Source organism: Procambarus clarkii, chromosome 10 (assembly GCF_040958095.1).
Source record: "Procambarus clarkii isolate CNS0578487 chromosome 10, FALCON_Pclarkii_2.0, whole genome shotgun sequence".
Lineage (NCBI taxonomy): Eukaryota > Metazoa > Arthropoda > Malacostraca > Decapoda > Cambaridae > Procambarus > Procambarus clarkii.
This window is the reverse complement of record NC_091159.1, coordinates 9,269,949-9,274,432: the sequence shown is the minus strand read 5'-3', so window position 1 is coordinate 9,274,432 and position 4,484 is coordinate 9,269,949. Positions and strand designations below refer to the sequence as shown.

Here is a 4,484-nt window from a genome sequence, read left to right as displayed (position 1 = left end):
CCCATTCTCATTTACTACATTACCTACCTCAATCTACTTCTCTACCTAACCTACCCACTCTCCAGCTTCCCCCCCACCCCATCCACTTCTCTACCTAACCTACCCACTCTCCAGCTTCCCCCCCACCCCATCCACTTCTCTACCTAATCTATCCACTCCCTGTCTAGACCATCTTTCCCCCCCCCCCTATCCCATCCAGTCCACGTGTTCCTGTTATCCCTCCTGCTGCTTCTGGGGGAGGGTAGTGGGCGGGGGACAGAGGGCACGTGAGGCGGGACATGGCGGGCACCCCGCATTCGGCGCTCCGACTCCCTTGAAGAGGGACGCCCGCTGCCCTCTCTTAGTTGTCCTGCTCCCTTCTTAACTCTAGCAATATAATTAATCTATCCCAAATTCAGCATAAGCAAAGTCCGAGTAACATTTGTATAGTCTGGGTGCGGCTCCCTGACTGAAGTGTCTTTACCAGAGATCCTGTAAATTCTTGCCAAGGTCAACCTGGCTTGAGCGATAGATGCTCGCAATTTCCTCAAATCAGGCGCAATCTCTCTGGAGATGACCAATTCCGTGCGCGAACTCAAAACCGCCATCCCCCGCGAGTTTTAAACTCGGTCAGAATTGATTAAACAGAAATAGAACTTAAGGTTTTGAGAAAAACTTCAACTGTTGAGGAAGAATTTTTTCTTCCTCAAAAACATCTTCGGCGTTACGTTCGGTCGACAAGAACTTCCCACACAACACCTTCAGGGAACTTCACGGCGGGTAAGTACCCTCACTTACTTAGTATGTACTTGGAACTGTGTTAATTATTAATGGGAATAGGTTTCATTTGGTGTTGAGTATAAGGCCTATCAACCAGGGAAGGCGTTATTGAGGCCTATCAACCATGGAGGGCGTTATTGAGGCCTATCAACCAGGGAAGGCGTTATTGAGGCCTATCAACCATGGAGGGCGTTATTGAGGCCTATCAACCATGGAGGGCGTTATTGAGGCCTATCAACCATGGAGGGCGTTATTGAGGCCTATCAACCATGGAGGGCGTTATTGAGGCCTATCAACCATGGAAGGCGTTATTGATACCTATCAACCATGGAAGGCGTTATTGAGGCCTATCAACCAGGGAAGGAGTTATTGAGGCCTATCAACCAGGGAAGGCGTTATTGAGGCCTATCAACCAGGGAAGGAGTTATTGAGGCCTATCAACCAGAGAAGGAGTTATTGAGGCCTATCAACCATGGAGGGCGTTATTGAGGCCTATCAACCATGGAGGGCGTTATTGAGGCCTATCAACCATGGAGGGCGTTATTGAGGCCTATCAACCATGGAGGGCGTTATTGAGGCCTATCAACCATGGAAGGCGTTATTGAGGCCTATCAACCAGGGAAGGAGTTATTGAGGCCTATCAACCAGGGAAGGCGTTATTGAGGCCTATCAACCAGGGAGGGAGTTATTGAGGCCTATCAACCAGGGAGGGAGTTATTGAGGCCTATCAACCAGGGAAGGAGTTATTGAGGCCTATCAACCAGGGAAGGAGTTATTGAGGCCTATCAACCATGGAGGGCGTTATTGAGGCCTATCAACCATGGAAGGCGTTATTGAGGCCTATCAACCAGGGAAGGAGTTATTGAGGCCTATCAACCAGGGAAGGCGTTATTGAGGCCTATCAACCAGGGAAGGCGTTATTGAGGCCTATCAACCAGGGAAGGCGTTATTGAGGCCTATCAACCAGGGAAGGCGTTATTGAGGCCTATCAACCAGGGAAGGAGTTATTGAGGCCTATCAACCAGGGAGGGAGTTATTGAGGCCTATCAACCAGGGAAGGCGTTATTGAGGCCTATCAACCAGGGAAGGAGTTATTGAGGCCTATCAACCAGAGGGAGTTATTGAGGCCTATCAACCAGGGAAGGCGTTATTGAGGCCTATCAACCAGGGAAGGAGTTACTGAGGCCTATCAACCAGGGAAGGAGTTATAAAGACCACCACACTACCCTACTGACCAACCAGCAAGTATATACTATACTCCAGAGCTTAGTCCAGGACTATAGTAAATTCTCAGTGTATAAACACCTAGAAGCGGGGGTTCAGTTTTCAGTGTGGTTATTTAATAAGAAAAAAATTGTCCTGTATCTGTCTCTCTCCACACAACCAATTCTTATTTTGCCCCCCCCCCCCCCCACGCACCGCCCTAACTACTACTCACTATATATAACTTCAACAAAAGCTCAGCCTACACAATATCGTTCTTTCCAACTTTTTTGTCCTAGTTGATTATTAAATACATCACTAGGCTTCCTTTTTTTTGTAATCGAACACGCCGTGGGGTACAGTTCGTATTAAAAAAGACAGGAAAAGGTAGACGTATAAAAGTCGAATTGCATGAGAAAATTAACATTACAAATGTGTGGGGGTATTAGCGACTGTTGTTTCTGTGTGTGTGTGTGTGTGGGGGGGGGGGGGGGCAGGGTGTGAAGTGGCTTTGGCAATAGGGTTAATATTTATTTAGGATTTAGGACTTGTTAAACCCCAGGGTTAACATGTCCTAAATCTGTTCTTCCCGGGCTAAAACATTCTAAATAAAGTAAGTCCTATGTTAAATATCTTAACCGGTATATCCTAGGCTAAAACATACTTAATGCAGTAAGACCGATGGTATACGTCCTATATTCAGTATAAGTTACAATATACTAAATTACTTTTTCTAGTCTAAAACATCCTTATCCCAAAAAAGTCCAAAACGATATGCACTATCCTCAAAAGTGTCCTAGCCAAGATCATCAATAATTTAATATATCCTACTCTGACACGTTTAAACCAAAATATCCCAGATGGTTGAACGTTCTATATCCAATAAATCCTAGATTAACAATTCAAACCACTATGTTCTGGCTAAAAAATCCTAAAAAAATACGTCCAAATCTAATCAATACATATCCATATCCTATGATAAATAATATGGTATTTAATAAAGATAAAATCCTGCTCCTGCGCGATGGAAAAAATTAAGATATAAAAACGGAAACCACATAAAAACACACTCAAATAATGCCTTAAAACGAAAAGGCAATGTAAAGTATTTTGTTCCTTATTAAATAATATACAATATAAAGATCTTATTTACATCAATTTACAAGGGAAAATACTGTATTTATATATAGTTTATATAATTCTCAGTAAACTAATTTGTCATATCATCAGGAAGCATGAACCGTAAACCCCAAATGTTATACTTGAGCCTGCCTCGCAAGAACTTCAATATTTTGTCTACTGAGTAATTCTCTTACCTGTCTATCCACACACACACACACAAAAATTAATTCAGAAAGTAACATAATTACTCTATTCTAAATTTTCTTGCATTTTATGTCAATATGAAACATTAAAAAACCTCCCATGTAGGTCCTATTCTACGTCCTAAAAGCAATACAGTACTTCCTAATCCAAATCACACTACAACGGCAAAATTTATTATGTTCTAGGGCAAGTGTCCTAAACAAAAATGTCCCAAGGGAAAAAATCCCAAATAGAATGTTCTATCGTAAATCGCCTGAAATTTCTACTAGCAAAGTCTAAGCTGCTGCCAATCTCAGATGACGGAAGACAAGTCATAAACATACAGCCTCGTGTTTACTGTCTGGAGGGGAAAGGAAAGGACCAGGAGAAAACGCCAAGCCATTACTGCTATATAGCACTTGGAACGGTCGGGAATTGAACACCAACCTACATGAAGCGAGATCGTCGCTCTACCGTCCAGCCCAAGTGGCTGGACATTTTTTACTGCCTGGAGGAAATAAAAAAAATCGCTCATTATTTTACATATATTTTGTCAATTCCCCCCACTCTACCGTTCTCGACCCCCCCCCTCTCTCCATCCCTACGGGCTGGTGGGGAGAGGGTGAGGAAGGATCTGTTTGTACGGATCTAGTTGTGTGCTCCCCACCTCCAAAGGGCCAGGAGAGGAGAATCTGGTTGTACGCACCCCTCCCCCCTAAGGGCTGGGAGGTAGGATCTGATTGTACGTTTCCCCCCCCCCACCCAACGGGCGGTGGAGGGGGGTCCGGGTGTACGCGCCCACAAGAGCTGGGGGCGGGGGAGGATCTGGTTGTAGGAGACTATAATATGCCGGTGCAGGCAAGAGTGCCATAAGTGACTTCAACGGGCAATGCTTTGGTGGTGTTTACAATGGGTGTTTGGGGGTGAGGCGTGGGCGTGTGGGGGTGAGGCGTGGGCGTGTAGGGGTGAGGGGACACAAAAAGTACACAAAGAACATAAAGAGTAACAGTCAACTATAAAAAATCGAGTGCAAGCGCAGTTAAAAGCTCTGTACCTCAGGGTAAAGTCCTTGCACCGCTGCTTTTCCGTATTCTCATATCAGATATAGACAAAAATCCAGCTTCGTATCATCCTTTGCAGATAACACAAAAATCAGCATGATAATTACCTTTGTTGAAGACACTGAAAAACTGCAAACAGATATTAATAAAGTTTTC

The 4,484-nt window shown here is 44.4% G+C and overlaps 1 protein-coding gene across 1 annotated transcript in view; it reads left to right on the top strand.

Annotated features, from left to right (window-relative positions):
• The first annotated feature begins 311 nt into the window (after positions 1-311).
• Positions 312-4,484, top strand: part of LOC138362985 (adhesive plaque matrix protein-like) — a 160,371-nt gene continuing 156,198 nt past the window's right edge. The window contains exon 1 of the mRNA XM_069321560.1: positions 312-759. The gene's annotated coding sequence lies outside the window, so the exon portion shown is untranslated. The remainder of the gene's footprint in view (positions 760-4,484) is intronic.